The sequence below is a fragment of the Pleurodeles waltl genome, chromosome 2_1, assembly GCF_031143425.1.
Source record: "Pleurodeles waltl isolate 20211129_DDA chromosome 2_1, aPleWal1.hap1.20221129, whole genome shotgun sequence".
NCBI classification, from domain to species: domain Eukaryota; kingdom Metazoa; phylum Chordata; class Amphibia; order Caudata; family Salamandridae; genus Pleurodeles; species Pleurodeles waltl.
This window is the reverse complement of record NC_090438.1, coordinates 637,880,279-637,907,242: the sequence shown is the minus strand read 5'-3', so window position 1 is coordinate 637,907,242 and position 26,964 is coordinate 637,880,279. Positions and strand designations below refer to the sequence as shown.

General features: G+C 43.3%; 1 protein-coding gene across 6 annotated transcripts in view; it reads left to right on the top strand.

Annotated features, from left to right (window-relative positions):
* Nucleotides 1–26,964, top strand: part of COA1 (cytochrome c oxidase assembly factor 1) — a 452,132-nt gene that overhangs the window by 39,971 nt on the left and 385,197 nt on the right. For 3 of the 6 annotated variants that reach the window (XM_069216033.1, XM_069216041.1, XM_069216050.1), the window contains exon 2: nt 21,374–21,452. The exons of the other annotated variants lie outside the window; for them this stretch is intronic. The gene's annotated coding sequence lies outside the window, so the exon portion shown is untranslated. The remainder of the gene's footprint in view (nt 1–21,373; nt 21,453–26,964) is intronic. 6 annotated transcript variants of the gene reach the window in all.

Below are 26,964 nucleotides of genomic sequence, written 5' to 3'. Positions count from 1 at the left end.
ACTCAGAGTGTGCCCTATAAATGTTACAGTAGTCTACAATCTAGGATTTAAATATGATTCTACATTTCACTGGCATTTCAGTTTTTGGCTGTGACCTCTTCTTGTTTGTGCACTTAAGGTTCTGAAAACACCCTACCTTGCCTGACCACCTCGTCTGCCTAGGGTGGTTTATTTTTTACCATTATGGGGGCCATGTTGTTTAAAGGACACACTTCACTGGTCTGCACTGGGACACATCTTTAGCTGGGTGCACCAGGGTGCAGACTAGGTCACTGCGCCCTATTACACTTAATACTCTCCTCTCATTTCTGCCCTGGGGACAGTCCCTTAGTGGAAGACGGACCAGATGTCTAAAGCTGTGGCCTGTCTTTCACTTTGCACTTTGCAGGCGGCCATGTAACCTGCATTTTAAAAGGGGGGGGGGGGGGGGCATAGATCCCCCTGCAGGCAGTTGCAGTGAGTATCTGTACCTGCCTCTAGGAAGATGTCTTGGAGGTTCAAGGGCCCCCTTTCCTTCTTTTGCATCACACCCATGTGGAGCACAGTCAGTGCACCCCCTGATTGCTCACTTCCTCTCCTCCTGCATCTATGATATGATGCACATGCGTAGGCAAAGTGATAGCTCCACTGCCTCTGTGCCAGTATCTATGATAAGGCACGGGCTCAGAAGCAAAGGGCTCCCTCATTTGCATGGGGCCACACCTCCATGCAAATGAGGGAGCACCTCTTGAGATCACGCTGGTTCCATAAAATCTGCATTACAGAAGGGGCTTGGAATGGTCTGAACCCCATCTGTAATACCAAATTGCCACAGTGTGCAGAAAGACGGTGCACATGCCCATTACAACATCGGGGCACTCAGTGTAATACGGCCCATTCTGTAACTGAACCTTGATGATTAGTGACCCAACACACTAGTGTTTGTCCCCAGCCCTAACTCCCTCTCACTGTTGACTCCATGACTCGGACCATTTGGCTGTTGCCGAGGGCGGTAGGTGGCCTGTGGTCCCTACCTGATCCCCTTCGCACCGCCCTCCTCACCAGCTATGTTTTTAAATCTGCACCCTGGAAAGTGGGTTGCCTTACATGCTGTCCTGCTAAATCCATTCCTCTCCTTCATATCTATTTCATTGACCGCCCCTGAGGCTCTGGCCTGTACATGTTCCTTATTCTTTCCAAATCCATGAAGCCACAACAGCAAATTGCCGAGCTGTGCTGCATGTGTATCATGGATTGTCCGTATGCAGAATGGTCATAGGTCAGAGGTAGGTCAGCATTAACCATGTTTTTCCTGCTTTTGTTCCCCTGCGTCTGTCCCTGGCCTCTGAAGTATATTACTGCTGTGCATTCACCAGGTACGTCAAGAGGCCGGTAGTTGCTTTCACTAGCCTTTTACTAGCCTTACAGTCAAAAGGGGAGGAACTGTCTTGTGCTACTCCTTAACAGAAGCATAACACAAAACTATGCCCTACAGCAGAATGTGAGGTTTTCATGAAACTCCTGTGTCCTACAGGCATTTGATCAAGGGGCCGCTGAAAGGTGTAAAACCGTGCTCCTGAAACTAGTCTCTCTAACTCCGATCTCAGTGGACTTTACACGTTTCAATGCTGCACCCCAATCGTGCAAAAAAAATACACCAGGACCCTCTCACGACAAACATTTTCTCATGAGTCTAAAACTGGAAGCCCTGAACAGATGTAGCAATTCATGCATTACAATGCGGTTAAATACATTGTCAAGATGCTGGTGGCAGCCCGGGATCCCTATAAGTGTAAAACTGTCCTCAGTGTCAACCTTTATCAGAAATGGAGCGGAGGGAGGGGGCTTTGAATGTTATTTGGAGCCGTCCAGCCTCCCATATTGACACCTCCTCCCAGCAGGACAAGGGTAACAAAGTACATTAGTGATGGTTCAAAACATAGTGGCTCACTGCGACCTGTTTTCGCTCACTAACCCACAGCACTGTTTAAGTGTGATGTCTGTTCTCAAAGGGTGTAGGTAATACATGCTTCTCTTCTTATATCCTCGCGCCCATCCTCAGATTAATTCAGGCCCCCAGTGTTAAGGCCCTCCCTAGCTTAACATTGTTCAGCAACATTAGCCACTGAAAAATGCGTGCGCGTGCGGTGTCTATATCCCTTTTAGGGAACGGAATAGCTTCTCATGTGCTTATATAATGACTTATTTTGAATGGTTCCTTCCTGTGGTTTAAATAATTTACTTATTTTACCATTATATAATAAATGTGCAAACATCAGAAAAGTGAAGCGTGATCCACAAGTCGCTAAAGACTTAATACAGAGTTCTAACGAAAACCTTCCTGTGATACCATAATAGAAGTTGTCTAGAATATTCGGAAAGGCAGTTGTGTAAAACGTCAGTAGTGGGAGGGGAGGGCTTACCGGTGGTTGCGAGCCGTGCCAGGAAGCGGTGGCAGTGCGGCTCACGAGTCACGAACTGGCTTCGGCCATCAGTTGCAACTTTTGCACAATTTCTGGCGTGCTCCACTAGGTGGCGATGTTCCCACATTTTGTGAACCGAGACCGTGTAGGCCAGAGTGTACATCACCTTATTTATTTATTAAGTTTTATATAGCATGAACATTATCCAAAAATGTTTTGTAAGAGCACTATTGTGTTACCTCATTTTAAATTGTAATTCTAAATTGTATTTATGTAGAGCTTATTAGCCCTGACGATGTGCTGAACTGCTATATGGTGAACAGCATAGGTGGTAGATTAGCAATATGTGCTTCCTTTTACCTTGTAGTTCCAGTTGTGGTAGTGTGTTAGGTCTGTGCTCCTTTGATCTCATGCATCTATTCTGGAGTTTCCAATAGGGGTAGATTAATTGAGCTGGGTTAGTAAAGGGAAGATGTGAGATGTAATCAGGAGTGTTGGACATGTGCGTTTGCGAGGTGGGTGAATTGGATAGGAGGAGGAAAGAGTTTGGAAGGATGTTTGGGAGCCTTTACTAGACAGAAAGGTTTGGAAGAACAGGCAGAGGTGGAAGGTTTTTTTAATAACTAAAAAATTAAGAAATACAAATATGCAGGCACATCTATATAGCTAACTATGTACATTTCTATATATGTTTATACACAGACATGTACACATTACATTTAATATTTGTGTACACATATGTATTATATATATTCACTAAAAAAACAAAAGTTAAAGTAATGTTACACTTAGGTGAACTTGTCAGTAACATTAATGTGCTAAACTTAAAAAAACAAAACACAGGAATTCACCACTTATACTTAGCCGCACTAACTATATACTTGTGCCTTAACTATGCACTGCTTATGACCTCACAAATGACATCACTCACGACTTGTTCTATGACATCATTTATGACATCTCATATGACATTATTGATGACATAATCTGTGGTTTATTTAGTTCAAAACATTAATATTGTCACTGACAAACTCACCTAACTGTAGCGTTACTTTAACCGTCATTTTTTTTTCAGTTAATTTATGTTTTTTTTAATAAAACAGATCTTTTTGTCACACCTAACTATGATGTTAATCTAACCTTTGTTTTTTCAGTGAATTGCTAGGTTTTAAAAAATATAAAGTAATATTTAATTACGATATGTAAATCTAACCCCCACTGCACACAGTATTGGGCTGTGGGTGGGCCCAGGCCCTGCGGCCAACACCCATATGCAGCCAACTCCATGTTGCACACATGCACATGGCCACAGGGTCTGGGGATCCCACTCACCCGGGCCTTTTTTTTTTTGTTTAAAGGGGAGGAGGGACCACAAAGCCCCCCTCTCGAGCTTCCTTAGGCCCTGGGACCTTTTTTTCTTAAAGGGTGGGGGCCAGGTGTCCCTCCTCCCTGAACATCATTAGACCCTGGGCGCCCCAACCTCCAGGGCCATTGATTTTTATTAAAGGGAGGGGGTCATGTGGCCCCTTCTCTGATCCTCAATTGCCCTGGGGACCCCATCCTCCAGGGCATTTGATTGTTAATAAAGGGAGGGGCTGAGTGGCCCCCTCCCCAAGCCTTTGTAGGCCATGGGGACCCCATCCTCCAGGGCCACTCCTTTAAATAAAGGGGAGGGATGCATGTGGCCCCCCTCCCCAGGCTGATTTTCAGACCCAGGGACTCCATCCTTCAGGGCATAGCATGATTATTGGGGGAGGGGGTACATGACCCCCCCCCCCCCCCTTTTCTGGGCCAATTTGAGTCCTAGGGTCCCCATCCCCTGGGGCCCTCATTATCATCAGGGGGAGTGTCACACGGGGTCCCCTTTCCCAGGCTAATTTCGAACCTGGGGACCCCATCCCTTGGGGCCCTCACCATTTAAAGGTGGGTGCCCTGGTGGTCTACCAAGGCACTCACAATATATTTGTTGGCACCCCGGCCCCAGCCTGCTCCCCGCATCCAGCTGTGGCTGCCATTGATCCCACCTCTAGGAAGCAACTCCTAATTTTACTCCCTCCAGGTGGGAGCAATATTTAAATTTCTTTTCATGTCTGCATCACTGCCAGCAGGATAACAGATCTATACTCTGCGCCTAGCAGGTGGGAGCATTATTCAAGCTCCCACCCTCTGGGAGTGGACTTGTGTTTGCTCCCACTTGGCAGGTGATTTGAAAATGCTTCCACCAAGTGAGATTAAATACAGATTTCCTTGCCCGTGCCGGTGCGGGCAGGGAATCTGGTATGTTTTAGTGGTGAGCTCCCAGGGACCTAGCTACTGAGACTTCCCAGGGAAGAGGGGCCGTGCAGCCTCCTTCCATTTTAGATACATTTCAGCCACGGGGTGGGCTCTACTCCACTGTATGCCACTCCACTCTGTCACTCAGTGACATTGTACTGTATAACACAGTACGCCAATCCACTGTATTACACTCCACATCACTGTACTGTACCCCACTTCTCTTGTATAAAAATCAACTAGCTTCTATGCCACTGTACACTACTGTTGTCTACATCCCTTTCTAATACTGTACGACACCCCACTTCATTCTACTGTACAACACGGTACTACAATTTATGAGACTTTACTCATATGTATGCTATGCCCCTCCACTCTACTGCACTTCATGACCTGATGGTCTATGTCATGCGACTCCACTCTGACACTTTACTCCATGCTACACTACCCCACTCCAGTGTACGTCACTTCACCATACTCCACTCTACTACACTTTATCCACTCTGTGCCACTGTACTATACTTTGCTCTATCCACTCCACTGTTTGACACACTGCTCCACTGTATGCAACCCTATTCTACAACACCATACTATGCTCTATGCCACTCTGTGACACTCTACTCCCTCTATGCCCAGCCACTCTACACCACTGTTCTACACTGCATGACACTCAACGACACGCCACTGAACCTCTCTCTATGGTAGTCCACTCCACTATAGGACACTGCACTCCTCTCTGCGACACTCCACTTGAAGATGCTCCACTCTGACACTCTACTTCACCGTACCGTACTCTACTCTAAAACACTCTACTCCACTCTGTGGCACCATACTCTACCGTTCAACACGTCATTCTACTGTACAACTCCCTGTCCAATCTACAATACTTGACTCCACTATATGATACATAATACCACTGCACTGTATGACACTTCATTACACTGTAGGTTACCCTGTAACTACACTTTACTCTACTCCACTTAATTCCAATCTACAATACTCCGGTCTATGACAATAGACTTAGCAACACTATCCTCCACTGTACTGTACAACAATCCACATAACATATTTTCCTTATACAAACCAGTTTTAAACTACATAAACTTTAAAATTCTTAAGTTAAGTAATAGTTATAACTTTCATTTACAATTTATCCACTAACTTTAATTATTGTAAGTAGCAGACCTCATTACACACTCTTTTCAGCTTGTTGACCTGACAATTCTAACTATAACTTGTCAAACTACCATGCACTGCATTCTGACAAATAATGATATTCAACTGTACAACACCACACTGTACAAGACTCTCTCACTCAGCTGCATGACACTACACTAAACTATACAACACTCTACTCCACTGAATTCCACTTTATGCCACTACACTCTACAACACTGTGCTTCTCACTATGCCACTCTACAATACTGTACTCAATGACACTTCACCACAATCCATTTCGTGACACTCCAGTCGAGGTCATTCCACTATACACGCTTGTCTCTACTGTTCAACACACTACTACACTGTATAATATGCCACTCCACGATACTCTACTCCAAAATACGACACACCATGCCACTTCACTGTATAACATTTTACTCCACTGTACACTGCATTAGTCCCCCAGTACTTGACTCCAGTCAACAGTACTCCACTCTACAACTCTAGACTCTGACACTCCCATTCAGTGTACTGTATTCCACTACACTTTACAACACTCAGATCACTGACACTCAACACTGTAATTTGAAACATATTTTTATTAAAAAATAAAAACCATTAACATACAATGAAAAAAAGCAAAGGTTAGAGATAATTTATAGTTTGAAATATGTGATGTAATCGTTCTATACAATAGCAACACAAAAGGATGATGGAAGGAGTGCTGAACAATGCAAACACTCACCCCCCCAGTCACAGATCTGGGTTTAATCCATTGTTCTTTTGCTCACCATGCCACCCCAGTTTGGACCTAGCCATATTCAAATCAGTCTTGACCCTGTTTCTCATGGGAACAGTCCAGCCCGAAGTGCCAGGCCAGGTCCTCCCTGGACCGGAAAAAAGCATCCTGGGACCGGTTTCAGGGTTTCACCCTTCATCAGCCAGGTTAGCTTGAATCCAGTGGCACAGTGAGCAAGGGACCCACGTCTGGGCATACCCTTCCCACTTAGGGCAACTTTAGCAACACAAAACGATGATGGAAGGAGTGCTGAACAATGCAAACACTCACCCCCAGTCACAGATCTGGGTTTAATCCATCGTTCTTTTGCTCACCATGCCACCCCAGTTTGGACCTAGCCATATGCAAATCAGTCTTGACCCAGTTCCTCATGGGAACAGTCCAGCCCGAAGTGCCAGGCCAGGTCCTCCCTGGACCGGAAACAAGCATCCTTTTTGCATTCGTTCTATACAAATCTAACTTAAAATACACAAACATTAAAAGTTGTAAAGTTAATCTCAATTTATAATTTACGCACAACCTTCAAATTACTATAAGTCGTGCACCTCTGAATACAGTCTTGTCACCCCACTCACCACACTACATTAACTATAACTTCTGTCTTCTCCAGGCACTTGTTATATCCTTGCACAATACATCACATTTAGCATGTGAATCACAGCATTCATAACAACATATAACTTCTCCAATTACACTACTTGTCACAACACAGTGTATGATAGAGTGGCACATTATAGTTAGTGTTGTCTATTTAGTAAGCTGAAAAGTGTGTGTAATGCGGTCCTTTACTTAAAATAGTTTGAAGGTGGTGGCTAAATTGCAAATGAAAGTTATAACTATAACTTACAATGTTTGAAGTTTGTGTAGTTTAAACTTGGTTTGTGTAGGGAAAGTAAGTTTTCTAACTATAACTCAGCTTTAACCTTTGTTTTTTTCAATGATGGAGGATCATTGCGGACATTCACAGAAGTTTGAGCGGTTACTATTACAAATAGTTTGTTACAATCCTGCACATACTGTATATTGCACAGTGTCCGAATGAAAGTTTGTGCAGTGTGCCAGGGAGCCAAATCAAATCTCTATATAACGATGAGTCTGTGCAGGTATCATTGTGGTGCATCATCCAATAGATGAGCAAGGAAAAATATGAATTAACTCTAGGTAATGCAACATGTAACTTATTTGTACTGTGCTTAGTGTGGTAAACAGTGAATGAGAAATCTTTGCCTGCTGCTCAGTGAATTACTTGTTTGGTCGTATGCAGGGACACTTGAATTAGGCAACTGTGCAGCCACAGCGTTTTCTTACTGAACTATAGATTTGCCAACAAATCCAATATCTACTGCATAAGCTGCAAATGTTAACAAAAAATATTTCAAGTTCACACGGTTCAAGCATTACTAAAAACGTAGCGTCCCGTAATGCTGTGCTCTGGAAGGCCCTTTGCAAAGGTTGACTGGTCATCTTTCTGTTGGTTATTGCTCTAGTTGGGTGTTAAAAAGGTACTAATGCAGTCCAACCCATGCCTAGACAGTGTTAAAAAGTGTCAAAATAGCAAAATAATCAAGTAATTCTATCAGAAAATCTGCCCGTTGTGCTCCATAATGTGCCTTTTCTTGTTGCATAATTTACTCAACCATGCCACATAATATGGCCACCCCTTACTGCATAATTTCAATTGGCCCTTGTCATAGACAAATGATGAAAATGTATAACACTGGCATTGAGGCAAGTCATGCCATCCTTCTTGTGCATTTGCACTGTGAATATATCGATTTTTCTAAAATTGGCTAAAACTTTAACATTGGATATGCCAATTACATTACACCTCATTGCTAACTTAATATTACATTAAGAAACCATGTGTTAGGTTGCAAGAGTGTTTCTTGTTTTACCGGCGTCAGACAAGGCTGCATATCAACGCCATATAAATGTTTAATATGCATAGCAATGACATCTGTAAATCTGGTTTGTCTGTTAGTGCTATCTCTGCTCATTTAGGTTTAGGCAAAATATAAATTCGGTTATATGCAGATGGACCAATATATTCAGACCACAGGAACATTGGTCAATAAAGAGCACTTGGTGCCTAGCAAGAACGCTAAAGAAAACAGACTAGCCATTAATTTACAGAAAAGTCGGCCTTTCATTCGGGGAGTCTATGTTCATGGGTTTTTAGTCAATCAGCACTCTTATGGTATCTTGTCACAAAAGTTAAGTACATAGGCTTTATATTTGATGCAAAATGAACGTGGAACCCATTCTCTAACAAAAAGAGAATGCAGTTAACCAATGACTTATTACATATCAGGAAGAGTTTGGGAGTAGCTCGACCCGCCATCTGAGAACTTATAGAGCAGAAGTTGTGCCAGTATTACATTGTGGATGCCAAGTGCGGTTCCGAACTTTTTGTAATGTAATTGACATATCTGAGAAGATCACGTGGCACTGACTTCTTGGTCTGAGGAAGAGTATTCCAATTAAGGTCAGCAAATGCAAACTAAATGTAATAATTGTCAGGAAAAATATGAGGCAGCCTACCTGGACATGGTATTTTGAAATCTTCCAGACTCTCCTCGCCATGCATCTAGACGGATTGGGAGTGACGTGTCTACTATGCCATGTTTTAGAAGAGGTCCAACACGTGCTTAGCCAAGAGGAAGCTTTTGAGGATAAATTACCAAATACGATTAAATTTAAGCCAGATCTAAAAAATAAACTGGTGAAAGAAAGATCCAAAATTTTCGACAGGGCAGTATTTCCATTTAAGACACCATATGAGCTCTGACATAAGATTATTATGCAGATGAGGTCTGACCATATCCCGACCATGTAATTGTAGGGAAGATACTGAAGACCTTTTGTGGTGGGAGAGTGGGGCCACTTCTCCCTGTTATGTTTGATTGCAAACGTTTGGGTGAACTTGCGCTATGCCCTTTACATAACTGATCTCAAGAGAGGTGCCAAAACAGAGTTATGAAATGCTTATGGATCCTGAAGAGCTCTCCAGAACTCTATTTATTACACAGTGGTGTTTATTTCATTGGCTTTTTAGCATATACAGTGATAGATGCATTTATATAAATAGTTTGTTATGGTGTGTTTCACTAAATTCTCTATCACTGAAGTCCTACTGACTGTACACTAGTTATAACTCTTCCCTGCCCCACTTTGGTGCAGGACCTTTCTTCAGTCCTGTTTCTTGCATCATCCACCTTTTGTGAGCAATTTTAATATTCACCTAGATAGGTTTGTTTTCCGTGCAACAGTCTCGTGTATCTTTTTCAGATGCTGCTCGCCTGGAGATTCCCTTTATTTTCATTGTCATTTGCCACACATTTCTCATAATTCGAGCAAAGATGTTGTGGCCTTTCTTAAGTGATGTAATGTTGGTGAATTCTACTGCCTCCCTTGCCTAAACAGCTTCAGTTACGTTTTTGAGGGAGGAAGCCACATTATTCCATGTCTAAAATGTTTGAAGTCCTTATGTTTTGATCATGCTTTACAAACCTTTTTGGAAGTATAAATACTTCCATGTTTTTTAACGTTGGTCATGATTTCCATGACAAAAACCATTGAAGTCAGTGATTGGGTGTTGTGTCGTTGGGTTTTCCCCTGCCTTCTGTTTCCAAGTATACAATGGAAGGTGGACAAACCAGTATGATAAGAGTTACATTCTAAACACTATTGATGGAGACCGGGTCTTAAGGAGGCATCACATGGAAACTTGGTCAGTTATTCACTCTATAAAGGTGTCTCAGGTCCAAAAGGTACAAGTCAGATTTCAAACACAATGATATTCATGGATGTCTTTGATTTGCCACATCCTATATTTGCTTGTTTTTGTTGTCCTTACCCAAGACTTGAAAATCTCCAAAAAGGGCTTAACTGAAACACGACAGTCCTGCTTTTCCAAGTTACCTTTTCTAAGTTCATTGCCCTATGGTTCCTTATGCATTTGACATTAATTCAGGTAAAATGTTCAAGAATGCAGACCATCCGGCTGTAACTGGGAGATCCAATGTGTCCTAAGTTTGATAACTTTTTGGAGATACCTCATATGAACATAACAAGGTAATAAATGGCAATACGAAAATGTAGCATCACCGAGGCTGTCTGAATGAAGTGTAGTATTTCTCCTTGCACTAAGTGCTCACTCAGGGAGGTAAAAATGTAGGATCAGTCCCATGTAAGTGCTCACACCCCAGTCTAGGTCCCACATTTGCACTACCCAGAAAGACAGCATTTAAAAAACCTCTTCTATCCATTTATTTCATTTACGCTCCAAATGAGCGCTGTAGTTAAGTGTATCAACCTGGGGCTGTTCAACTTCCATAAAATTCTCCCTCTCCTGCAAACCTTGCACCTGATTGAATTAACGAGACATTTTGTTATGGGCCATCTCAACTGTTGCAATGTGATCTCCTCAAGCACTCTGAAGAATTTGCTAAACAGACTTCAAAAGCACCATAGTCAAGCAGTCACAATATGTTTGAACCTACAGAAATGTAACCATGATAGACAATAATAAGGGCCTGATTTTGAGTTTGGCAGACAGTTTTACCCGTCCACCGAACTTCGGGTGGGGAGGTTGTCGCCATTGTGGCTACCTCCCTGCCAAGCTGATTACGAGTTTCCTCTAGGTCGGCGCGCGGAAACCTGAGTTTCTGCCTGCCAGCCGACTGGGAAACAGCCTATAGCATTGTCTCTGGCTCATAATCGAGCCGGCAGCAATGCTGTAGAGCGCAGGGAGCACCAGCATCCTCACAGTGTTCACTGTCTGCATAGCAGATAGTGAACATTGCAACACTGCTGGCCAGGGGCACCCCTGCACCCGTTCTCCACCAGCCTTTTCATGGCGGTGTTACCTGTTGGCGGAGGATGAAGTCGTAATCCCCAGGGCAGTGCTATTTGCAGCACTGCCCTGGTGGATTAGGACCACCATGACTGCCAGACCGTTGGGACAACTAATCCTGGTGGGGCTGGCGATCCCACCGCAGCATAATCGCGGCGGTAATAGTGCCGCACTCGGACCACTACATTAGCGGCAGTCTGACTGTCATCCGCAAGTCTGGCGGTCAGTAGACCTCCAGACTCATAATGACCCCCTAAATGTACTCCAGTCCACTGGCTCCCTTTGGCTTCTAGGATTAAATTCAAGACTGTCTGAATTATCCGGATGTCCTGTGGAACCGAGGCCCAGCTTACTCATAAAAGATAGCTCTGTGCGGCAACTATTCTAGGAAACTCTTACAGACATCACTGGTTTGAAACCTCAAAGTCCTTTTAAAACTCTCAAAAACAGGGTAGACACTCAGAGACTTATGGGCCCTTATCTGTGGAACACCCTATGTCCTCCCCTCAAAGCTGAACCAAACTGACTTTGACTAAAAACAATTCTTGAACCTAAAGTTTTAAAAAAGTGTTTCCCTGAAGTCTTCCGTTCTAGGCCTGCAATTGAAGAATGAGGGATTTTGAATGCTGGTCGATTCTAATGACCTAATTCGACTTATTATGCATACTATTTTGCATGCCACCCACAAAAATCTAAACTCACTATCACTCTTTATCGTTTATACACACCAGAGTTGCTGTGTTTTTTTTTTATTCAGAAAGTGCCATGCTGGAGGGCGTGACATGTTCTGTCCCAGACAGGTCTTGATCACATGATAGTGCTAGCGTTTGAAGTCTATCATATGTGTTTTTTTCTCTTTCTCACCATCACTGTAGAAATATATCCCAGTGAACTAATGTAGTACAGAAAATAAAATGGTGTTAGTTTATTAATTCATTTTCATGTTTACCATGTGATTTTATCATATTGTTAGCAATATAAAGTATGCATAGTTCAAAAAACAATCATTTCATTATCATAATTTGTAGACATTATCAAAGTACTACATTTTCATACATAGGATTGAATGCCAGAATCCCAAATAAATTGAGAGAACCGTCATGGTAAATTGAACGAATGTAATCCAGGCTGTTATAGCCATCGAGTTACAATTGCTGTCAGGCATGTGTAGTCAAGGCCAGAGCATCTAACATAGGACCTGTAAGTGAGGGTATGGGGGAGGGGCGCAGCACCCCCAGAAATTACCATGCTGCCTTTAGATTTTGTGTTTAACTTGTCACATTTGCTACCCTGTCAGACTGTCTATTTTTCGGACAAATTGCTGCTTATTCAGAAACTAGTGTGTACTTTTATTTTTATTTTTTTACTGCAAAGTGAGAGGATTTTGTAAAAGTGATCTACGGGGCAACCCTTCTGGGGTACAGGAGTTGAGAAGAAAGGCTGTAGTAGATCAGTTTTTTTCCCCAGCACACAACAATATTTAAATACCGGTAAATTAACTATACATATATCTAGATTTATATCAGCAAATAGCAAAACAAAAACCAAGCCCATATTTGTAATTCTGAAGTGTGATGGAAACAAACATTTTAATGAAATCACATCAAGGCACTCCATTTGGTAATGCTCAAATGCTAAATATTCTCCCAAACCCCATTTTTACACTGTACTGTTTTTGCTCTATATAGTTTTACGAGTAAAACTGTTTGTCTAAGCAAATTTAGTGGCCATTTCAATGGAAAATGTGCGGTTTGTAAATGACAGTGCACTGCCTCACTCACTCTACTGTGGAATTGGCATGTCACATTTGCTACACTTTTTTTTTCACAACGCCTATGACTTCAGTGTTATTACATTAACAGCAGTCCCCCCCACTCTGAAAACAACACTGGCAGCCAACGTCTTGATGTTGGAATGCTAATAATATGTGATCATATTATTCGTCCTTTGACTACAAAACCAACACTCTTTACAAATGTAGTTAAATTGTGTCATAATAGCAACATAACAAGTAATCAAAAATAGGTGCCTGAGCATTGCCCACCCTGGCATCTCATGTGTACACGTTTAAAACTGAGAACCATTTTGCCAAAGGTTCCATGTAATGTTTGATGGAATCCAGTTCAAAGCTCCAAAATTAAGTAAATAATTCCTTAAAAAAATGAGTTTCTCTATTTACAAAGATGAAAGTGCATGTTAAAACAAAGAATCCTTACATTCATTAAAATTACGTTAGCATTATCTTTTCACAATGGTTTAATTAAGCAATGAATACATTGTGAATTGCAGATTTATTATATAAATGTGCTGCTAATTTCTTGTCACAACTCAAACCATAAGGGACCACCAGGTTTATATCACTAACTCTACGTGGTTCCAATCGTCTTAGATTCAGCATCCTGTCTCCCCCTCTAAATATATATGGACGTGATCAGTGCCAAACACAGGGGGTCATTATGACCCTGGCAGTCACTAGACTGCCAGGGTCACGGTCGCAGTCGGATTGCTTCCAAAGTGGCGGTCCGACTGTGACATTATGACCATGGTGGAGCCAACACGTTCAAACTGCCGACACCACCAGGCTGATCCCGGGCTGCAGCCCGGCGGTCCCAGTGGTTGTAATCCGCCAGGGCAGTGCTGCAAGCAACGCTGCCCGGTGGATTACGAGTCCCCATCCGCCAGTTTGGCTGGCGGTGGATGGGGGCCCCTGCACTGCCCATGCACTTGGCATGGGCAGTGCATGGGCTCCCATGTACAGCCCCATCGCGCATTCCACTGCCTGAATTATGGGCAGTGGATTGGGCGACGAGTGCTGCTGCACCTGCTGCGCTGCCATATTGCCACCGGCCCCATTAGGAGTCAGCTGCAATGTTAAGGCCCTGTTCCATGCTGAGCTGGCGGGCGGAAACTCTGTTTCCTCCAGCTGACCCAGCGGGGAAGCCATATCAGGGCCAGCGAGGTTCAGGCCGCACAGGTGGCCTGATGGCGGGATGGCCAATGTCCTAATGAGGGCCATAGTACTTAAGGGGTCCAGTCAATTTGGTGCTGTTCTTTAAAATGTTTTCCTGTACTGTGTGGATCGCTCTAATACGTTTTAAGAGGCTTTTCTTATAAGGGTCATACTTTCGATGTATAACTTACAACATGGGAATAATATTGCATATACTGTGTATTCTGTATTGCAAGTGATATGTTGATGAATATTGTATTTGGGTTTCCAACACTGGTCCATAAACTCAATCCCAATTACAGTGTATTTTCAAGATTTGAAATGTCCGCAGACAAAAAAGCCCAGTTTAGGTAGGTGCCATGTCTGTGAAAGATGGTTACCAAAATGTCTGCTTACTAATCTGTCTTTATTCGATGGACTTCTCCAAAATGTTATTAGTGGCTTCTCACTGAGTGTATCAGTTAATGTACTGCCAGCTATTAAAATCTCGTAGTGTTTTTATGGATTTTAATAATCTTGCGGGCCTGGGTGCTGTAGGTGGTGATATTTGGTGCCTTTTTGATAGATGATTTGAAACGTAAAGTTATTTCTCCAACTGGAGAACTTACATGTTTCATTGTAGAGATAATGCAGCTCCATCTTGCCCGTGCCAAGTCTTGCGCTGAACCTGAAAACTTTGAAGGAACCAATTGCCCATGCTGTCCTGAACAATTGTAATTCTTGCTAAACTGTTCCATTTTATACACCAGAGGCTCCTAAGTCTTGGTACTTCAACTGCCATTTTATGAGCACTATTCCAACTCCTAATACAGAAGTTTGCAAAGTATTCTCACACACAGCGTTTTGCAGAGCTACCAATTTTTGTGCTTTCTGAAGATTGCAAAAAATCCCAATCCCAATCCCCACCCCACCCCTGCACCATCACAGCAGACCTTTTCTCCTCATAGTGGGATCACTTTCATGATATTTGAACCCAGTCATATTAACCAGGATCTGCAGAGTGCGATCCATGTTACTGGCATAATCGCACCTAGTACCATGTTCGAACATGTATGTAGAATTGTTCGATGCATGCTTACGTTTTGCAGTGCTTTTCCACGCGCAGAGGCAAATAGCGGTTCTCTGCAGACTGCACCCTCTACAGAACCATTTGTTTCGTTTTAGGGAAGGATGTATGCACCACACATTTTTTTGCAAAAGTCATAATTTTCATGCAGATGACCTGAAGCGAAGAACATGTCGAACTATGCAAAGTTTTCCATTGACCTTCGTGAAAATTGAAAGAAACTGATCTTGCCCCCATTTTTGGGATGGGATAAGATATTTAGTATCATTCAGCTGGAAGATGTACATATTACTTTTAATCTGGGAGTTTAGCTGATTTAAAGCCGGTGTATATTCTTACATGATTCCCAGTTAAATGTTGACAGTGTTTAATATGCAGTGGTAGAGGGTATAGTATGTAATGTTAAATTCAAATGCACTGGTTACACATCGAATGTAGAAATGAGGGGGTCCCACTCTCCTAGTTCGGATTATCATAACAGCGTGGCTCTGTGATCTGTGCCATTGCTAGACATAGGCTCCCTTACTAAGTATTGTAGCTTTTCAGCTCAACTAAATCCGGCACTGTCTAACTCGCAGCAGCAATAAGTAGACTAGACCGCTTGCCTGTCTTTTGTGTGTGCACTCTCCTGTAACATCTATGTACGATTTCATTTCCCTCTATGGGACGCTGAACATAGCGTCCTCTTTGTAGAGTAGGTCTGCGCACCACTCCTTGCTTTTCAATGTAAAGAATAGGGGAGGAGTAGAGGGCGGTGTGAGGTAAGTCCTATGCCTGTACGTCTATACTTGGCAAGCTTCTAAAAATCTATATTAGGCAGGTAACTTGACCTAAACTTCATGGGGAAGGGGCAGGGGGCTAACGAACTACTGCTGCAAAATTACTTGTAAAGGTGGATGGCTTTACTATCTAGTCCAATGTGCAACATATAAAGTGATTTTTGAGAAAATGTGTGACAAAGTGCATTTAAAAGTGCGCTGAACCAGTACCATTGGATTTAGCATAACAGAATTGAGTGCCCTGCACAGCAGGCTTTGGGTTCTCCTTTCAAATAATTTAATCAATATAAACACCAAGTTTTGCTTTTTGGATACATACTGACCCAGTACTGCTCGGAAAATATGGCATTTTCTGTCCTGTTTCTTCGGACAGTTAGTGGCAAATAGTGCATTTTATACACGACGCGTCGGACGTATTGATCTCAATCTGACTGGACTTAAAAAAAAATATATATTTTACAAGATATAAAAGGACAAGTAAGATATTGTTTACAAATGCTCCATTCCAAGCAGATTTCTTAACGGTTGGAAAAATCAAAGGTACAACCACAGGCCTTAGTCCGCAAAGCTAGCCAAATCTTATTGGTTTATACAACCATGTTCTTGCCCCTTTTACCGAAATTGTATAGGATCCGAAAGCATTAATTGTCTTGGTTTTAATGATATACAGTAGTTTGTGTATTCAAATTAATTCGTCCATGTTATGAGAAGGAAAGAGGCAAGTCTTAGATACATTACAGTTACTGTAGATTTATTTTGCAGGGTTCATTACTTGTTTATGGTAAAGGGGGCACTGCTGCTGAAAAGTCCTTTTCCAAAAGATGAAACTGAGGAAGGAGAAAAACCAACATGTAACATGGTCTCGGGCTGACTTCGGCTTACTACCATTAGTCGAGACATACCAATTTTACACATTCCAGTGACCTTTGCCGCCATGCTGATCACTTACACGAATCTTTTCTTCTCTTTGCAGAGTTATTTAGCGTTCAATGTCAGATTATCGCTATCCCAACAGCCTGGACTGCCCCCTCCCCCCCCACACACACACACAGATTACTCAAGATTCATGGACAGAGGTCATTAGCAGGTCACTGAAATCTGGAGATTTCTCTAAAACCTTGGTATGAATGATAACCTCAGTAAAGGCTTTACTTCAAAATATCAGTGGCATTGATTTTAAAATGTCATTTATTGTAACATTAATCTCTTTTGAGAAATTAGGTGAGAAATACAATTTCAGTTAATTCCAGCAGCTCCCCAGTCATTCTCGGGGTGAGTGCCACTTTTTGAGCTGACTTCGGACAGTTTGTGTGCATTACTCTTTTTATTGTGCTGCGGGGATGGATTGGGAGTCGCTGGGCCAACGAGGGTTTGCCAGCACACAATTTTTGTAGTGGAAGGTTTGTATTAATCTCACCCAGTGGTAATCACTCAGGGACGGATTTAAGTCCATAATTGTACAGCTCGCCTGTACCATTACATACCAAGATCAGTCATGCAATATGCTGCCTCAAAAGAGAACGCCCACACTGGACTGCTAGACGAGGCCTCCTCTGAACGGGAACACAAGCAACCTTGGACTGGATCCAGCCTTATTGTGCTCATCGGATTAATTGAAGCATTTCACCCATCACCTCCTGTTTATCTCAGTGGGGATTAGCAGAAGACTCTGATAACAGCAGTTCTGCAGCCGAACTGTGCCGCGGGAGGGACTGACTACCTGAGAGTGTTGTGGACAAAGAGGAATGGGTATAAGCGAGAGTGAAAGCGAAGGGAGTGATGTGGGGTCCTCCACCGTTATGGAAGCAAACTAAGAGATGAACCAGAGAGGATTTGCAGGCAGGTTGACCAAGTAATGTGATTGCGTATGCTGGGGTTCGACCTAAAATAAATATTTTGCTATTTTGTTTTTAATGCACCCATTTTGGGGAGTACTCCTGAGGTAAGGTCTGGAAATATTAAGCTATTAATGATAGATTCAAAACGTTTTCCCTACCAGTATCCTAAGCACATCTAACCACATGTTGACTTTTTGTATTGCCCACAAAGACCTACAAACCAACCCAGGTATCTCTTATCCTTGCTTGATCACACATTGTCTCCGAATGTGCCTTCACCTCACCTCCCCCCTCCTCCTCCTACATCCACCTCAGGCTTATTCCCACCTTGAGACGTGTCCACAACACTGTACAATTCTTGCCTTTTATGTAGTCTGCTATTCACCTGAAATTCCAAGTGTAGTCAACTTTTTGCAGCCAATCATACTAGTAAATGGTTACCCCAATGTTCACTCCCCATCCAAACCACTTACCCTTGGCGTTCCCTTGTAACCTTATTTGCTAAACATAACCCCAGAAGAGCCTGATCTGGTCATAACAACTGTGTAATAAACTATCACCTAATAAAATAAACCAAAGGCACAGGCAGTTTTTTAAAATGTCTTTTTTATTGGCATTATGATCAGACAAGTACCACATAGTGTAAATGTGATTAACACAGTATAATGGGGTATGAGGCTAATGCAAACCATAAAGAATGGCTGCTTTTTTAAATATAATCCTGAACTATTCTCTGCTGTGCCCAGCCCAACTTCCCAAACTCTACGAATCTGCCTGCTCCACCCCATTCCTTCCCACTGCCTTCAGTGCTGATGGATCATAATGTGTAAACATTTTAGTTTTGTGGTTTTTCCTTAAAAACATGTGATCTGAACAGTAGAGCAAGGCATGAAAGCAGCAAATGTAAATTATTTTAGCACAACATAGTAGTATCATTGATACAAGTGCAAAGGTGAAATATCCGAGGGGTAGTTTAGGGAGGACGCATGTCATCTTTATACAATGTGTAGAAACCTCTACTAATGGGTCCTACTTTTGTGCAATTGAGTCTTTCCTTAAACCAGCCCTCTTTTTTCCTTGTGTAGGTGTACACTTTTGAAAGATAACAAGGGGAGTGCAACCTTACCCCTGTTATGGACTGTCTGTGAGGTCGGGTTTTTCCGATTAATTTTGATGTGACTTTAGGCCAGTAGTAAGGTCATATCCATAAACTATCTGAGGCTCTACTCGGGTCCAGACGAGGAAGAAGACCCAGTATCATTACATCCAAAGATTTATTCAGTGTCTGTCCTGTAACCTGATGGAGCAGATCGATAATCCAGTTCTAGTAGCCAGTAAGCGACTCACACAACCATAGTACATTGGGAAGGTTGGCGTCAGGAGTATGACATTGGGAGAGAGGACAGATGCTCCCAGATATATCCTGGCAATGCAGCGTGGGATAAGTACACTCTATTTAGGATGTTGAACTGAATATATTTAAATTGTGAGTTACAGGAGACCTTGTGATGTTGGTGTAGTGTCCATTGCCACTCTGAGTCATAAAATGGATGAGCCACGTCCTCTTTCTTCTTCATTCGAAGAGAGTCCCTGACCTGGTCCCGGTGCTGGAGATGGACTATGTGAAACCAATGGGCCAGTCTATTACTATATCCTATAGTATACAGTGCTTGGGGCACTGCATTAGCAGGGATTAGGGGGGTGGTGTTGGGAGAGTCCAAACCTTGGACCTGAAACACAGTGCCCAGCAATTGTTTGATATGTACATAGGTAAGGAAATGACCAGGGGGGATATCAAACGTCGTCAACGAGGGCCTTGAACAAATACAATTCTCCAGCTGTAAATACAGCAGAGAGTGTGGTGATATCACAATCTGCCTATAGCTTCAAGTGCATTGGAGAAATACCATCAGTGATGGTCCGCAACCTACTGAGGGGGACTGCATGGGTACACGAGGGCGCATACTTTAGACTCACTTTTGAACTCTGTAGACAATCTGGTGCAGTGGATAAAAATGTATGGGTACCAGACGATGGGTGCTTGGAGTTCAGAATCACAAAGTTCAAGCGCCCAGAATCACAATCTGTTAGAGAGAGGCCAGTTTCAGGAAGGGAATGACCTGCTAACTCCTGAGTGGGCCACTGAAGTTGTGCTGCAAGATAATACTGTTCAAAATCCTGAAACCCTAGTCCGCCGACCTAAACTGGGAGTTTGAGTATAAAGTGCCACTTGTCAGCATCCTGTATTCCAGATAAAATCACCAAGTACCGTATCAAAGTCCCTAAAGAAGGACCGAGGAAGATTAATGAAGAAGTACTGTAGGCGCGATAAGACTATTATCTTGACCATGACTATCTGGCCTATGACTGACAAGGGCAGTGTTGACCAAAACTAAAACTGCCCCCTCAGCATCGGGAGCACCCTCCACAGATTGAGGTCTTGGAGATCTGCGGCCGAGTGGTACACATTGATCCCAAGCATTTAAAAATCACTATTTCTCGTTCCATCCGATGGTCCATCTGGACCGGTGAAGGATGGAATAACCTACCTGGAGGGGGAAAACGCAGGGCTTGGGACTGTTAACGAGTAACCTAGAAATCTCCGCAAATTTAGTTAACAGTTACGAATAGGGGCAAGATCAGGCTGTGCATCTCTAATGTATTAGAGGATGTCATTCGCAATAAAGATGCCCCACGAAGATGCCCCATTGTGCTTCCATTTGCCGAAGGCACAGACAGGTGATACTTAAACATTAACCTGCAAAATTTTGTTGCCTAGATAAAAATGATGCTGAAGGGACAAAATATGACATTAAAATGCAGCTTAAGGGTGTAGATTAATCACTAAGAGACCAGTCATTTTAAAGTGTATTTTCATGGATAATAAACATAGTGCCCATTTGTAAAAGCCTTATAAGATGTGCTTGGGCAGGGTGTTGGAGAATATAACTGTTGTTTTATTTGTTTGGTGATTTGCATATTTCATAATTTTGAAAAGCCACCTTTCAAAAGTAAACTGTTGTCTAAGGTATATTTTTAATTATGACAAATACAATGTGAACATTTCAGCATCCCTTGGCAAGTCTTTACGGTTCTGATATTCTCTGCAAGTCACTGGTTCTTCTTTGTACTGGAAGGGACTGGTGTTAATTTCTCCTTCTTTTTATTGACAATGCTCGAGGTTTAAACAGTGAGTAAAAATGCAGTATGATCATAATATAGTTTTGCTAATTTTTTTTCACTTTTTAGCGCATCAGTCATCCCATATATACTTGAGTCCTATAGTGAGCCTGGATACATCTCCGTCCTGCTATCAAAAGTAAAAGAGGTACGTTTTTTCTCCCACCTGAATTTGCCTCTCTTGGTAGATCATAGGTAAACCCACCTTTTAACTCTGTAAACATATAAGACATTTCAATAAAGTAATCAACATGCACGTCATTCCAGTCCTTAACAAGAACGAGTATGCAGAAGGCTTATGAAGTAATGCTAGTTTGTCTGACTCTTAAATAAGTGAGATGTTTTCAATTCCACTTTTAGTGTGAATATATAGAAATAGGTCACTCTCCATGAAGTTAAATCTATTTAGATAACCATGCACAGACAGACATTATAGTTAAAGGAGGTCGTTTGCAGTATGACAGTGGTCGTGCATTTCTAGAGAAGTTTAATTATGTCTTAATTCTAAGGAATAGTAGATTTTGTCCCTTGATTTGGTCATCTTGTGTTTTCCTTCAGAAACAGACTTTGCCTTGATTTCCCCCTTTGCCTTCTCTCATAATTAAAAGCAATTTGACTTTGAGTCTCTGGGTGCCACACAGCAAAATACCAGTGTTGTGTTTAATATCAGTATTACTTTGTTTTCTGATCAACTAGGTTATACAGAACAGTATCACATACAAGAGAATAGACAATGGGGTCTGCAGTTTTACAAAGTTACTCACTAAATAGATGGTAAACTCAATTCTTACCTCCAGAGATGACGGGTGCAACTTGTTAAGAATATGAGAGTTATGGTCATATTTATTTCTGTTTATTCATGTGTTAAATTGCTTTGTAAGGCGCTGATTGACAGGAATAACTCCATAGAGCTACTGTTGTAGAAAAGTAGTGCTCCGCGCTCTCTTGTGTGTCTGCCTCTATAAGGGAATCTCTTTTGCCCGATACCGTTTTCCCGCTGGATCTCAAGTAATGATTGGCCGAGTAGGCCAGATCTCGCGTTTAGAAGTATTTCTAACCTCGGCTCTCCAATGCTTTGAAAGTGTTGCAAAGTAACTTGACCTTGTTGTCCTCTGTGCCATTGGGAGTATGTGCAGTTCTTTAAAGGCTGGCATAATGTAGCACATTTGTAAAATGACAGTAAATCTTGGCTGCTTGATTATCCAGTCTCTGTAGTTTTACATTCTCTTTTTTAAGGGGCCCCCATATAAAGGACGATCTAGTGGTTGAGTCTCAATAACTCCAAAGTCCTTGTTAATGTGATTTGGGGTTTTACTTGAAGAGAAGGTATCATCCTCCTTAGAAACTCTGGGTAACATTTTTTGTTCTGCAGTATCTCAGGGATTTGCCAGGAAAATCATAGACTTTTTTCAAACTGTATCCCAAGATTTTTAACTGTTGAGGTGGCGATTATGTTCTCAAAGAGGGTTCCCACTCTGAGGATTTCGATCTTGGAGCTGTTCTGGCAGAAGTAGCTCTTAAAATCTCAAACGGTAACCATACAAATCATCTTCAAGCCACACGAATAGAAATAGTGGATAATCTAATAATTATTAGATGATTCTTATAGGTGCACCGGGAATCTTTTAGATAGACAGTAGGAAGAGTCTATTGGAGAGCTTATGCGACAGTGTTATAGAATTCATAAAAGAGATGTGTTAGGGAAACTATTTCTAATGGGTACTTCTTTCTGCAGAATATTTATCTAGACGTATCTCCAGGTATCCAGCTCGATTGGGAATATTGTGACCTGTTTTTTTGTTTTTGTGTTTTTGCAATTCACCCACCTGGACACAGTCTTGCTTCATTAAAAGATATTCAGTATGGAGCTCTCCAACTTGTCTCCTCATACAGACATGCTACTTGTTCTGAATAGTATGACTGACCTTGAAAGCAATCAAACATCGAAGGCCTCATTCATGAACCTTTTTTCAATACCTAAGCTAAACATATGTGCACAAAAGGTGAACTGCAGACACAAAATTCTAACAAACAAGATCTACAGACATTTGCTCCTGCAGGTGTAGCTGAGTACTCTAGTCAATGGTTTGAGTATGGGCCTTCTGTGGGGCGGAGCATACAAAATACAATGAAAACATAACATATTGTAGGTTTATTGGTATTCTAAAGCCTTTTGTTGGTTGTTTCGCCCCGAAAGAAAGTTTAAGCTACCCCTGAAAACGTAATATTTAAGGGCTTTTCTAGGATGAGCATGGGAAGGAAAAACACCTCTATAAGATGAGATTACACGTGATGGAGTTCCTCCGCAGTAAACAATAAAGTCCTTATGATGAAAACTTAAAAGGAAATATGTAGGAAGTTGGCTCTGTATGCACTATTTTAAAGTAAGGAATAGTATGCACAGAGTCCAAGGGTTCCCCTTAGAGGTAAGATAGTGGCAAAAAAGAGATAATACTAATGCTCTATTTTGTGGTAGTGTGGTCGAGCAGTAGGCTTATCAAAGGAGTAGTGTTAAGCATTTGTTATACATACACACAGGCAATAAATGAGGAACACACACTCAGAGACAAATCCAGCCAATAGGTTTTGTTATAGAAAAATATCTTTTCTTAGTTTATTTTAAGAACCACAGGTTCAAATTCTACATGTAATATCTCATTTGAAAGGTATTGCAGGTAAGTACTTCAGGAACTTTAAATCATTACACTAGCATGAATACTTTTTACATAAGACACAATAAGCTGTTTTAAAAGTGGACACAGTGCAATTTTCACAGTTCCTGGGGGAGGTAAGTTTTTGTTAGTTTTCACAGGTAAGTAAGTCACTTACAGGTTTCAGTTTTTGGTCCAAGGTAGCCCACCGTTGGGGGTTCAGAGCAACCCCAAAGTTACCACACCAGCAGCTCAGGGCCGGTCAGGTGCAGAGGTCAAAGAGGTGCCCAAAACGCATAGGCTTCAATGGAGAGAAGGGGGTGCCCCGGTTCCGGTCTGCCAGCAGGTAAGTACCCGCGTCTTCGGAGGGCAGACCAGGGGGGTTTTGTAGGGCACCGGGGGGACACAGGTTCACACAAAAAGTACACCCTCAGCGGCACTGGGGCGGCCGGGTGCAGTGTAGAAACAAGCGTCGGGTTCGCAATGTAAATCAATGAGAGATCAAGGGATCTCTTCAGCGTTGCAGGCAGGCAAGGGGGGGCTCCTCGGGGTAGCCACCACCTGGGCAAGGGAGAGGGCCTCCTGGGAGTCACTCCTGCACAGGAGTTCCGTTCCTTTAGGTGCTGGGGGCTGCGGGTGCAGGGTCTTTTCCAGCCGTCGGGAAATGGAGTTCAGGCAGTCGCGGTCAAGAGGAGCCTCGGGATTCCCTCTGCAGGCGTCGCTGTGGGGGCTCAGGGGGGACAACTTTGGTTACTCACGGTCTCGGAGTCGCCGGAGGGTCCTCCCTGAGGTGTTGGTTCTCCACCAGTCGAGTCGGGGTCGCCGGGTGCAGTGTTGCAAGTCTCACGCTTCTTGCGGGGAGTTGCAGGGGTCTTTAAGTCTGCTCCTTGAAACAAAGTTGCAGTTCTTTTGGAGCAGTGCCGCTGTCCTCGGGAGTTTCTTGTCTTTCTCGAAGTCGGGCAGTCCTCAGAGGATTCAGAGGTCGCTGGTCCCTTGGAAAGCGTCGCTGGAGCAGGGTTCTTTGGAAGGCAGGAGACAGGCCGGTAGGACTGGGGCCAAAGCAGTTGGTGTCTTCTGGTCTTCCTCTGCAGGGGTTTTTCAGCTCGGCAGTCTTCTTCTTCTTGTAGTTTCAGGAATCTAAATTCTTAGGTTCAGGGAAGCCCTTAAATACTAAATTTAAGGGCGTGTTTAGGTCTGGGGGGTTAGTAGCCAATGGCTACTAGCCCTGAGGGTGGGTACACCCTCTTTGTGCCTCCTCCCAAGGGGAGGGGGTCACATCCCTAATCCTATTGGGGAATCCTCCATCTGCAAGATGGAGGATTTCTAAAAGTTAGAGTCACTTCAGCTCAGGACACCTTAGGGGCTGTCCTGACTGGCCAGTGACTCCTACTTGTTATTCTCATTATTTCCTCCGGCCTTGCCACCAAAAGTGGGGGCCGTGGCCGGAGGGGGCGGGCAACTCCACTAGCTGGAGTGTCCTGCGGTGCTGGCACAAAGGGGTGAGCCTTTGAGGCTCACCGCCAGGTGTGACAGCTCCTGCCTGGGGGAGGTGTTAGCATCTCCACCCAGTGCAGGCTTTGTTACTGGCCTCAGAGTGACAAAGGCACTCTCCCCATGGGGCCAGCAACATGTCTCGGTTGTGGCAGGCTGCTGGAACTAGTCAGCCTACACAGATAGTCGGTTAAGGTTTCAGGGGGCACCTCTAAGGTGCCCTCTGGGGTGTATTTCACAATAAAATGTACACTGGCATCAGTGTGCATTTATTGTGCTGAGAAGTTTGATACCAAACTTCCCAGTTTTCAGTGTAGCCATTATGGTGCTGTGGAGTCCGTGTTTGACAGACTCCCAGACCATATACTCTTATGGCTACCCTGCACTTACAATGTCTAAGGTTTTGCTTAGACACTGTGGGGGCACAGTACTCATGTACTGGTGCCCTCACCTATGGTATAGTGCACCCTGCCTTAGGGCTGTAAGACCTACTAGAGGGATGACTTATCTATACTGCATAGGCAGTGTGAGGTTGGCATGGCACCCTGAGGGGAGTGCCATGTCGACTTACTCGTTTTGTTCTCACCAGCACACACAAGCTGGTAAGCAGTGTGTCTGTGCTGAGTGAGGGGTCCCCAGGGTGGCATAAGATATGCTGCAGCCCTTAGAGACCTTCCCTGGCATCAGGGCCCTTGGTACCAGGGGTACCAGTTACAAGGGACTTACCTGGATGCCAGGGTGTGCCAATTGTGGAATCAAAAGTACAGGTTTAGGGAAAGAACACTGGTGCTGGGGCCTGGTTAGCAGGCCTCAGCACACTTTCAATTCAAAACATAGCATCAGCAAAGGCAAAAAGTCAGGGGGTAACCATGCCAAGGAGGCATTTCCTTACACAACCCCCCCCCCCAAACGAAAGAGGATGAGACTAACCTTTCCCAAGAGAGTCTTCATTTTCTAAGTGGAAGAACCTGGAAAGGCCATCTGCATTGGCATGGGCAGTCCCAGGTCTGTGTTCCACTATAAAGTCCATTCCCTGTAGGGAGATGGACCACCTCAACAGTTTTGGATTTTCACCTTTCATTTGCATCAGCCATCTGAGAGGTCTGTGGTCAGTCTGAACTAGGAAGTGAGTACCAAAGAGGTATGGTCTCAGCTTCTTCAGGGACCAAACCACAGCAAAGGCCTCCCTCTCAATGGCACTCCAACGCTGCTCCCTGGGGAGTAACCTCCTGCTAATGAAAGCAACAGGCTGGTCAAGGCCATCATCATTTGTTTGGGACAAAACTGCCCCTATCCCATGTTCAGAGCCATCTGTTTGCACAATGAACTGCTTGGAGTAATCTGGAGCTTTTAGAACTGGTGCTGTGCACATAGCTTGTTTCAGGGTGTCAAAGGCCTGTTGGCATTCTACAGTCCAGTTTACTTTCTTGGGCATTTTCTTGGATGTGAGTTCTGTGAGGGCTGTCACAATGGATCCATATCCCTTCACAAACCTCCTATAGTACCCAGTCAAGCCAA